The following is a 12,299-nucleotide window of genomic DNA, read 5'->3' on the forward strand; positions in this document are numbered from 1 at the left end:
GTGTGGAAACTATAGTTGATAACATTATAATGTATCATAGAAATATATTAAGAAAATAAATGGTAAATTTTCTCATTTTCTAAACAAACATTTGAAGTGAAAGTTATATGAATTAGATGAGAAAATCCTTACATAACATATACATATAGCAAACCAAATCAATACGCACTTTAAATATTTTAGAATACTATTTGTCAATTTTATCTTAAGGAAGCCAAATTTTTATAATAATATTTTTATTTAAGCACCATGGTTACAAATATGTTTGTAGTTGGGTTTCAATCATAAAAAGGTATACCTCCCTTCAGTTTCTTTAGCCACTCATCTGTTGTCAGGCACCTGAGTTGTTTCCAAAGTCTAGCTATTATAAATAGAGCTGCAATGACCATAGGTGTGCACAGGACATTTTTGTATTGTGGTTCTGTGTTCCTAGGGTATATCCCATAAAGTGGTATAGCTGGATCATATGGGAACTCAAAATCCAGATTTTTGATAAATCTCTATATTGTTTTCCATAAAGTCTAGACTAGACAGCATTCCCACCAGCAGTGACTGAGAGTTCCTTTCTCCTCACATCTTTGTCAGCACAGATTGTTTTTGTGCTTTCTGATGGATGCCAGTCTCTTTGGCGTGAGATAATACCTTACTGTTGTTTTGATTTGCATCTCCCTGATGATTAGTGATGTGGAGAATTTTTTCATGTGCCTCTTAGCCATCTGTATTTCTTCTTTGAGGAACTGTCTATTTCTCTCCCCACTGTTTGATAGGGTTATATATGTTTATCTTGTTAAATTCTGCCAGTACCTTTTATATAGAGATTAGCTCCTTATCTGATGGGTATTGGGTGAATAGTTTCTCCCATTCCTTGGGTGTCATTTTACTCTAGTCACTGCTTCCTTTAAGATGCAGAAGCTTCCCAGTTTAAAGTAGTCCCGTTTGTTTATCTGTTTATCTCTACTTCCACTTATTTAGACAGTGGTGTTTTCTCCTTAAAGATGCCTTTAGTCTCAATGTCATGGAGTGTTTTACCTATGTGTTCTTCTATATATCTTAAAGTTCTGGGTCTAATATAAAGGTTTGCAATCCATTTTGATTTGACCTTTGTGCATGGTGTTAAAGGTCTGAATTCACTTTTTGCAAGTTGCTGACCAGTTGTCCAAAAACAACTTGTTGAAGAGGCTTTTATTGCTCCATTTTGCATTTCTTGCCCCTTTATCAAAGATTAATTGATTATATGTTTGGGGAATATTTTCTGATTGCTCAATCCTATTTCATTGATCTGATGGTTTGTCTTTATTCCAGTTTCATAATGTTTTAATGACTATTGCTTTGTAGTACAATTTAAAGTTGGGAAAGTGATGCCTCCTGTCTTCTTTTTTCTAAGGGTTGCTTTAGCTACTCTTGGGTGTTTATTGTTCCAAATAAATTTCAGGAGTATTTGATCCACCTCTTTGAAGAATGTCATGGGTTTCCTTAGAAGAATAACATCAAATCTGTATAATACATTGGAGAGTATTGTCATTTTAATGATGTTATTTTTCCCAATCCATGAACAGTGTATGTGTCACCATTTCCCTATGTCCTCTTTTATTTTTTGAAGCAGTGTTTTGTAGTTTTCATTGTATAGGATCTTCACCTCTTTAGTTAAGTTCACTTCAAGTTATCTGAGTTTCTGTGGCACTGTTATGAATTGAATTTTTTTAATGTTTATTACTTCTCTATCATTATTTGTGTATAAGAAGCCATTGATTTTGGGGGTGTTAATTTTGTAGCCTGCTACTTTGCTATACAAATCTATTATTTTTCAAAGTTTTTTTGTAGAGTCTTTAGGGTTTCATTAATATAGTATGTCATCTGCAAACAGTGAGAGCTTTCCTTCTTCCTTTCCTATCTGGATGTCCTTGATATCTTTTTCTTTTTTTTTTTTTTTTTTTTTTTTGTGGTTTTTGGGTCACACCCGGCAGTGCTCAGGGGTTATTCCTGGCTCCAGGCTCAGAAATTGCTCCTGGCAGGCACAGGGGACCATATGGGATGCCGGGATTCGAACCGATGACCTCCTGCATGAAAGGCAAACGCCTTACCTCCATGCTATCTCTCCGGCCCTTGATATCTTTTTCTTACCTAATCACTATGGCAAGAAATTCTAGCATTATGTTGAATAGGAGTGGTGAGAGAGGGCAAGCCTTGTCTTGTATCAGATTTTAGAGGAAAGGCTTTGAGTTTATCTCCTCCATTTAATACAATATTTGCCATGGGCTTGTGGTAATAGGCTTGACTATAATAAGAAAAGTTCCTTCAATTCCCATCTTGTTGAGAGTTTTTATCATGAATGGGTGTTGGACCTTACTAAATACTTTCTTTGCATCTACTGATATGATCACATGTTTTTTTCTTTTGTTGATATAGTGTATTACGTTGATTGACTTATATATGTTAAACCATACTTGTATCTCTGGAATGAAACTTACTTTGTCATGGTGTATGACCTACTTGATGAGGCAGTGGATCCTATTTGCTAGTATTTTGTTGAGGATATTTCCATTGATGTTAATCAGGGATATTGGTCTGTAGTTCTCTTTTTTGTGGCATCTCTCTGGATGATGTTAGCTTGATGAAAACTATTTGGGAGTGTTTAACGCCATTTTAATTTTCTCAACATGATGATTCTGTTCAGATCATCTTAGTTTAACCTTGGAAGGTTATAGGAGTTCAAAATAGTATCTATTTCTTCCAGGTTCTCTTGTTTTGTGGCATAGAGTTTCTCAAAGTAGTCTCTGATTATCCTTTGAATTTCTGTAGTATCTATAGTACTCTCCCCCTTTTCATTTTTAATTCAGTTTAAGTTTTTCTTCCTTTATTTGTGAGTTTTGCTAGTGGTTTATCAATCTAGTTTATTTTTTCAAAGAACCAACTCTTGATTTTATTGATCTTTCAGATTATTTTGAGGGTTCCAAATATCTAAGCTTTGTTATTTCCTTCTGCCTACCTATTTTTATTTATTTTGTTGATCAATTTTTAATTTTATAACCTGTGTCATTGAAGTATTTATGTAGGCCCTTCTTTCTTCTTGATGATTGCTTGCAAAGCTATAAATTTTTCTCTTAATACAAATTTTGCAGTCTCACAAATTCTGATTATTTGTGTGTTCATTTGCATTTGTTTACAGGAATTTATTTATTTCCTCTTTGATTTCATCACTGACCCATTAGTTGTTATTACAAATCTGTTTAATTTTTAGTAATTAAAATTTTTCTTTGTGTCTGTTTGTAATTCACTTCTTACATTGCTTTGTGTGCTGCTAAAAAATATTATGTATTACAATTTGGGGACTTGAGGGACAAAGTAATTGTACATGGGTTCTGTTTTATTTTTCTTAATGTTCTTTGTCCCTCAAGTACCCAGATTGTAATACATAATATTTGTTAGCAGCACACAAAGCAATGTAAAACTATAAAACTTATGTAACTCCTTAAACATTGAAGGCAAAGTACTTTTTTACATTTCCATGCACATGCATATTAGTTTAAGTTAACTTCAAAAGTTTAAATGGGTTGTTTTTCTTAAGGATTAGAGTCAAAGGACTACAGTAAAAATGGTGTTAGAATGGCAATTATTGTTTGCATAGGCCCACCAAAATATGAAGGACATGGAAAGGAAAAGCCTTGGCCTAAATACAAGGAGACCCTGAAGTTTCCTGGCATAAGACCAACTTTAGGCTCTTGGCAAACTAGTTTGTCCAATCTAAGTCATTGTCTGTAGTGCCTGTACAGTTTTATTTTTCACACAGTCTCTGTTGTTGGTATCATGTTTCTGTATTAAAGATCCTGGAATCTGCATATCCTAAATTGAAGTCAGGATGGTATGGAGCATCAACTCGTTTCACCTCACAATTAAAGGGCAATGCAGAGGGCCCTGTCCTGTAAGCATGTTGTTGTTGTCAAGTCTTCTTAGTACTGAGGGAAGTCTCTTTTGAGCAGGTCGATGTCAGAATAGTGGTAGGGTCTTCCCTGGTAGAGGATTGCTTCCAGATGTTGTTATAAAAAAAACCTTGGATGATTCGTAGATAGCTTCCTTGGTTCAAGGGTGAATGGAAGATGCCCATTCTTCTGAGGCCTGTGCCAGGTCATTATATCAATCTTCAGGATGTAAGGGTTAATTAAGGGGAAGATAACAAATCCAGATTAGAAGATGAAGTAGAAGGGACTCTGGTGTGGGGGAGGGGCAATATATCAGAGGGGCTCTATACATTGTATAAATGAATTGTTTATGGATTAGGCTTGGCAGTCAGAGAGGACCACTGTTTAGGAAGTCACGTCTACATATACAATGATTTTAGAGGCCTATTTGAATGTTATCCTCCAAATCTAGGGCACTGCATTTTTTTTCTTAGAAACAGTGAAGAACTAAGAAGATTTTTGGGTGATTTTAAAAAGTATATATGTTGCCCGTGCTTTTGAAAATGAATACAAGTAAGAAAAGACCCTGAATGGGGCCCAGTATGCATACAAGAGGAGTTTCTCTCCCCCACCCTCCACCCAGGGCTCGATTTACCAGGCCTGGCCCTCAAGACCAGTCTGCCGTGGGGGAATCTCAATCCCCTGAACTAAGTGGTCAGCCCAGGGGTCCTATGGCTAGCTGTCCTGCCCAGAGCCCCCAACATATCAGTCGAAGAGAATCAGAAGTCCTGGCATGTGGAGTCTTCTGAGCCAGCCCCTGCCTCTGTAGTTTGTGTATGCATAGGGGAGGAGTTTCTCTCCCCCACCCTCTCCTCAGGGCCCGATTTACCAGGCCTGGCCCTGAAGACCAGTCTGGCGTGGGGGGATCTCAGTCTGAGTCTTCTGAGTTAAGCCCCTCTGAGTCTTCTGAGGCCAGCCTCTGCCTCTGTAGTTTGTGTATGCATAGGGGAGGAGATTCTCTCCCTCCCCCTCCCCCAGGGCCCTATTTACCAGGCCTTACCCTGAAGACCAAGGACTTGTATTTTTGTTTGTTCACATACTTGCAGTATTTTTTCTACATTGTCTTCTCATTTGTTTTAAGGCTCTTTGCCAATCTCTTTTGTTATATGGAGTGTTGTGCAATTCATCTTTCAGCTCACACTGATTTCTGTCCTCAGTTGCTATTTATCAGTTGGGGAGAGAGGCTTTTCAGTGAGGTTTACATTTTGCCTACCTAGTTTTTCTGTCCTGCTATTTCAGTTTGAAATTTTCTCATTTCTACTTTCATATCCTCTTGATCTTTTGATCTTTTTTTTTTTTTTGGTAGGTGGTGCATACCCAGTGGTACTCAGGGGTTGCTCCTGGCTCTGCACTCAGAAATTTCTCCTGGCAGGCTCAGGAGACCATCTGGGATGCTGGGGATCAAACCCATTTCTGTCCCTGGTCAACCACATGCAAGGCTAACAACTTAACACTGTGCTATCACTCTGGCCCATCCCCATGATTTTTATTTGTGGTTCATTCAATTCATTCCATTCTTTCTTTGAGTTCTATGAAGATCCTCCATATTTCTTCTTTAAGGTCCTTATTTTATAAGCCAAATAGGTGGCTCTTTTCTGCTCATGAGAGCTGCTATCTTCATCCTCTTTGCATTGTAGAAGTCTGAGTTGTTTGCCCATTGTCACATTTGTAGTACAGTGTTTTCTATATGTTGTGCTGTGATCTATTGAGTAGGAGGAGTATTCAGCTGTGGAGTGGAGTGGTTGTGGGATCCTCTGGCTCCGCTATTCTGGAGAGGAGTCAGCTCACCTACATTGACTTGTGTTTTGCAGGCTCTTTGGAGTGGTGTGGGTCCCTGCACTGGCAGCAGGTTGGCATGGCACTTTCTTCATGTGTATGGCTGGTGGGGAGCAGGCTCCACCTCAAAATCAAATTTCAAAAGTGAAAAAGGCATATAGAGTAAAATCAAATACATGAAGACCCTGGTAATAATTTATAATAATTTCATGTCAAGCACTTGCTTTCCATTGAGAGTGGAGGGCAAATAAAGTATATATTTTAGATAAGATACATTTTGAGTGCTGTTTATGATAATAATTAAGGTAGATATGTAGATGTATATTCTGAGAACTGTGAACATAGCTCAAAGGGATAGTGTGCATGCTACTTGTAGTTTAACTGATTAATTATGGAGTGTTGGATGGAGGTGGATGATGGTGAGATGGATGGAGGGTGAGGCCTTTCTCCTTCAGCTCGGACCATGCATCTGCAATTCCCTTCAGCCAGTGGGTCTTAGCGTGGCAGCAAGGAAATGATACACAGCTGTCAGGTTTCAGGAGACATCAGCTTTATTCAGGGCCCTAGCCAACAGGTGTAGCTTCTATCATAACCTTTCAAGCAAGCTCCATTATTAGCCCTGCATTCAATGTTTCTTCTCCCTCCATCCTGCCAGCTCTCCTTCTTCTTCCCTCTTGTTGAATTTCTCTGAATCAATTCCCCAAAACCCTCCTCCTGCCTCTGAGGCAAACCTTTTCTTACCTTCCAAAGACCTCTCCCAGAAATGGGCAGGTCTTACTATCAGGTAAGGTTACACAGGAAGAATGAGGGATGGGAATAACACTACTCTTCCCAGCAAGCTCAAGTCACCAGAAATAATTCCTTAGAACTGCAATAGGAGTAGACTCCCAAACAGAAAATATAGTGCAACATTGATTAAAAAAAATGTATTTATTTTTTTGTTCTAAGGATATAATTTAGTGGTGTTCTATATCACTAGCTCATGCATTGCAATTGAGAAGATCAAAGTTAGGTTCCCATTATCATACAGACTTCTCAGAAATAAGTATGCAATACATAAATTCAACTTATTTACTTGTAATCTTAAGAAGTGTTTTTGTAGAACTGGAGAGATAGCATGGAGGTCAGGGCATTTGCCTTGCAGACAGAAGGATGGTGGTTCAAATCTCGGCATCCCAAATGGTCCCCTGAGTCTGCAAGGAGCTATTACTGAGCGTAGAGCCAGGAGTAACCCTTGAGCACTGCTGGGTGTGACCTCCCCAAAAAAGAAGTGTTTGTGTTTATTAATATTTTTATTTAAGCACATGGTTACAAACATGTTTGTAATTGGGTTTCAGTCATTAAAAATATACATCCCCTTCACCATTGCAACCTTCCCTCCCCCAATGCCCCATGTCTCTCCTTCCTGCCCCCCTGCCTGTCTAAGAGATAGGTATTCTATTTATATCCCTTAGTACCATTGTTATGATAGTTGCTGTTGTATTTATTTCTTTAACTGTACTCACCAACTTTGTGATAAGCTCATCTCATGGGCTATTTCTTCCAGGTGTCATCTATATTGTCTCTGGGTATTTTACCATACTGTCTTTTATTTTTCTTAAATCCCAGAGATGAGTGAGATTATTCTGTGTCTACCTCTCTCCCTCTGACTTATTTCATTCATAAAATTAGTCTTCTTGTCCACCCAGATATAGGAAAATTTCATGACTTCACTTTTCCTAACAGCTGCATAGTATTCCATTGTGTATATGTACCACAGTTTCTTTAGACAATCATTTGTTGGGCATCTGGGTTGTTTCCAGATTCTGGCTATTGTAAATAGAGCTGCAATGACCGTAGGCATGCAGAGGACATTTTTTGTATTGTGTTTTTGTGTTCCTAAAAATTCCTAGGGTATGTATATATATACAGACATGTATATATTCATATACATACATGTATACATACATAGATATAGTGTATAAATATTCTTATATACTCCTAGGTTGTATCCTAGGTATAGCTGGATCATATGGGAGCTTAATTTCCAGTTTTTTTGAGGAATCTCCATTATTGTTTTTTTTTTTTTTTTTTGGGTTTTTGGGCCACACCCGCCAGTGTTCAGGGGTTACTCCTGGCTGTCTGCTCAGAAATAGCTCCTGGCAGGCACGGGGGACCATATGGGACACCGGGATTCGAACCAACCAGCTTTGGTCCTGGATCGTCTGCTTGCAAGGCAAACGCCACTGTGCTATCTCTCCGGGCCCTCCATATTGTTTTAATAAAGGCTGGGCTAGATATTATTTCCACCAGCAGTGACTGAAAGTTCCTTTCTCCCCATATCCCTGCCAGCACAGATTGTTTTTGTTCTTTGTGATGTGTGACAGTCTCTGTGGCATGATAAGGTACTTCATTGTTGTTCTGATTTGCATCTCTCTGATGATTATTGATGCGGACCATTTGTTCATGAGTCTTTTGGCCATTTGTATTTCTTTTTTGAGGAAATGTCTGTTCATTTCTTCTCCCCATTTTTTTGATGTAGAGGAAGGGAATAGTGAATAGAATACAAAGACACCCATGGAATGGGAGAAACTATTTACCCAATAACAATCAAATAAGAGGCTAACATCTAAGATATACAAGATGCTGACAGAACTTAGTAAGAACAGTTTTGTTTCAAAGAAGTGTTTGGGAAATAAATATAGATGGAGACCTCAAGTACATGTTTAAGTCACTAAAGATGTTCTACAAAGAGCCTTCAATTAATTAGGCCAGGCTCTGTTTTCTGTAAGAGTCTTTGTTTTACAATGCTTCTTGGTGTTTTGGTTTGCAAGTTAAGAGCTGAGAAAGTGTTGGGAGGTAGCATACACAGCAAAGTCATTTGAAATTTCATAAGGGAGGGAACTGGGCCCAAGAAAAGAAAATTGCAGGTGGCAATATAACTAAGGCAGGATTTTGGAGTATAGAATTATCTCTGAATTTTAATTTTTAGTGAAAGAATATGTATTGCAAAATTCTGTTCTTCTGTATGAATCTGTGGGTTCTTCAATTTACCAAAATGAGCAGGAAAGTGGGAGAGGGAAGTGAAGAGAGGGCAGCAGGAAGGGAGGAATTCATTTACTTGTATAAATGAATTTGCTTTAGAATATTCTCATTTAAGCCTTGTTATGTATAACATATATATTTATATATTATGTTAAATTTATTCACACCAAGAGAACAACTGCTATTTAAACATTTGAAGTGCCCTAGAATATAATAATATACATTTCAAAGGATAATGTTTGAAAGACCCTGATAAAGAGTCAATGGTTAATGATATTCACAATAACCAGTCAACTATCTATATTTTTATCTAAAATTTTGTTGATTAACATAGGGAATAATTTTGAAATAAATTTTAGGAATTTAGAAATAATTTTTATTTATTATATGAATTTACCAGTAGTTAAGGCATGTTGATGAGCACTTGATGTATAAGGATCTAGCAAGTCCCAATTCTTACACTCCTTCCTAGTCACGCCCTCAGCTTCAAAGCTCCAGTTAATTCAAAGTTTAGACACTTAATGGAGAATTGGGCTGTCTGATTCCAACTGGATAATTGGCTGATTGCTGCTACTGACACAATGTCAGATTTGCCAGACATTAAATAAGCCCTTCAAGGAAATGGAAGTCCTTTTTGAGAGTAACTCAATAGTACTGTTCTATTCACCAAAAATAAGAGCAAAATTTTGTAGTACGTGCTATGACTAAGGGTCAGCATGTGTGGCAGAAAACAAAGTTTTATTTTCATTGTAACATCTCTGGGACTATTTAGAAAGGGACTACCCTACCATTATCTCATTATTTGATAAGGACATTAATAGCCATCAAAATGATCCTGTTAAAGTGATAAATAAAATATAATCATATATCTCAGAATCTTAGCTCATAGTAGAGTGGCTTTGATTTAACAGTGGACTTGTATGTAGGTTTGCTGAAATTTGAGTGCATCATGAGAAGTAATTTGGTATAAGTTTTTCAGTCATTCATCTGGTTGAATAACAAGATGCAAAATCACTAGCCCCCTAATTAGAAATTAAAGTTTGAGTGCAAGTTTATGTGTTTGTACATATTTGAATTAATGAAAAAGAATAGTGTAATCTCATCCCTTTTTAAAATAATATAGTAGATGTAGGCTATATATTTTCTTACCATGAAAAATATTTGTCAAAATTTGGTGTATGGGGGCCAGAAAGGTGGCGCTACAGGTAAGGTGTCTGCCTTGCAAGCGCTACCTTAGGACAGACTGCGGTTCGATCCCTGGCATCCCATATGGTCTCCCTAAGCCAGGGGTAATTTCTGAGTATATAGCCAGGAGTAACCCCTGAGCGTCAATGGATGTGGCCCCCCAAAAAAAAATTGGTGTATGATTGGACTGGGTATTGGTAGATTTGTGTCATTATTAGAAAAGAGTTGGTACCAACCTGATGAGATTCTTGCTTCTCAAAGTGTCCCAGATCAGCAGCACTGATATTATCAGGCAAGTTTTCAGAAATTCAGACTCTGATACATCCAAGAGCTTCTGAGTCAGTCTTTATTTTTATATAATTTCAGATGTTTTATACACACATAAAAGTTTGATAAGCATTGAGCTTAGATCATTTTCTCATAGATCTAGCTACTGTTTTTGATGCTTTAAATCATGAAGTGTAAAGGAGATGAAATAGGATGGTAAGGATGCCTAAAGTTAGTTAACAAGTAAAGTTAACAACCTCCCATAGATAATTCAAAGTATGTAGCATGTCTAACACTAATAGTTTAAAAGAGAGGAAAACTTCAGTATTAGAGAAGATACTTGAAGCATCACCAATTCATGTCACCCTGTAATATGTATAAGTTGGGCGGCTGACCTCAAATAACCTCAGAAAGCCTACTTTGGGTCATCAAGTGTCTAAATTTTCATCAGTGGCATAGCAAATGGTAATATCTGTTGAACTCATTTACTCAACTACCAGCACTAACCAATAAAAGTCATATGGAGAAGGAAACAAAGATATTCAATGAAGAACAATTAAATTTTGTTAAGAAATAAAAGAAAGGAAATATAGTGGTTAGAGTATGGACAAATCTATGAAAACTTATAAAATGGTATGAAAAAGTATGAAGTAATCTACCATATGATAAATGAGAAAAATTACTTTGAAATGATTAATGTGAGTGGATAGATTTCTACATAATTTTGACCATGTCACTAATAGTAAGTGGATTTATGTGTAAAGAAACAAAGAATGCTAGCAAATGTTTGATACCAATTCCAGAAGAAGAAGAGTTCCAGGAAGAAGAGAGATAAAGAAGAAGGACAGGGCCAAACATGTCAGATCTTACTGGAAGGTTTAATTTTTTAATTTTGTTTCTTTTGGGGGATATATCTAGAATACTTCAGAGGTCATTTCTGATTAGTTCAGGGGACCATATGTGTTTCTAGGAAGACATCTGGTTGATGGTGTGCAAGACAAGCAACCTACAATTTCACATCTCTCTGGCCTCCAAAGATTTTTTTTTAAAGAAAGAGAAACTAATGTCAACTTTTCTTCTAAAAGGGTGGATAAAGCATTAGTGTCTTTGTGTTATTGCTCAAAATTTTGCATAGTTTACTACATACCTTTTTTGAATTAAAGGGAGACAATAGTAAAGGAAGTTGAGGGATGGAGAAAGAATTAGGTGAGATGGAGAATTAGTGAGATTCTGTTGGAATCTTGCTCACTTTGTCATCGGAGCTATTTCCCATCCCTTTATTCTGTGGTCAGATATGCAGAGTGGCCTGGAGCTTTGTCTCTAAAGATAAAGAATACATGGTAGAACTGAGCTTCTGAGTTCCATGGTTATTACCCAGCCAACCCATTTGTACATGCACAGTTTTCTGTTGAGTCTCCCCTGATATCAGAGGTGTGTTTTCATCAGAGTTCTAAGAAGTCATTATAGGTCAGAGAAAATGTGATAAATGGAGATCAAGGGGCTCCTCAAGCTGTGATAAGCACAATCAGACCTGTTTGTTCATAGATCTCAGCTCTTGTACCCCATAATGGGAAGCCAGTTGAGTATGCTTTCTTATTCTTTTCACAGTCATTATGCTGTAAGAGATTCACAAACTGTGGCATTGTTCCTAACATTTAAGTTTTAAAGGGGAGGAGGCAAGATTTTAGAAATTGATTGATTTGTAGATGATCATACAGGTGTCAAAAACAAGATGGGAATTGAACCAAAGATCTGGGCTCTGAATGCTTTGTTTTATCACCTTTTAACTTCTGTCTATTTCATCTTCTTTTATTCTATAATTTTGTTATGCCTTTATATTTACCCAACAAACGTCTGAATTAAAATAAGGCTTTATATGTACAGAGGAAATGAGGCTGGCATTTGAGTAGTCAAGAACAGTAGGAAGGTGCAGTGAGCAGACCAGAAGAGTGAGTAATTTTGGAATGAATTTGTGTGTCCTTCATGGTTCAAATAAGACAAAGCAGGATATAGGATTTCATTGTCTGATAAATGGAAGCTTGTCCGCGCAACAGGAGAGACAAATGTTTCCCCTCCCACTTTAATTATAAA

At 37.2% G+C, this 12,299-nt stretch overlaps 1 protein-coding gene across 2 annotated transcripts in view; it reads left to right on the forward strand.

Annotated features, from left to right (window-relative positions):
- CA10 (carbonic anhydrase 10) overlaps positions 1-12,299 on the forward strand; it is a 550,141-nt gene that overhangs the window by 58,713 nt on the left and 479,129 nt on the right. The window lies entirely within an intron of this gene.

Source organism: Suncus etruscus, chromosome 1 (genome assembly GCF_024139225.1).
Source record: "Suncus etruscus isolate mSunEtr1 chromosome 1, mSunEtr1.pri.cur, whole genome shotgun sequence".
In the NCBI taxonomy this organism is placed as follows: domain Eukaryota; kingdom Metazoa; phylum Chordata; class Mammalia; order Eulipotyphla; family Soricidae; genus Suncus; species Suncus etruscus.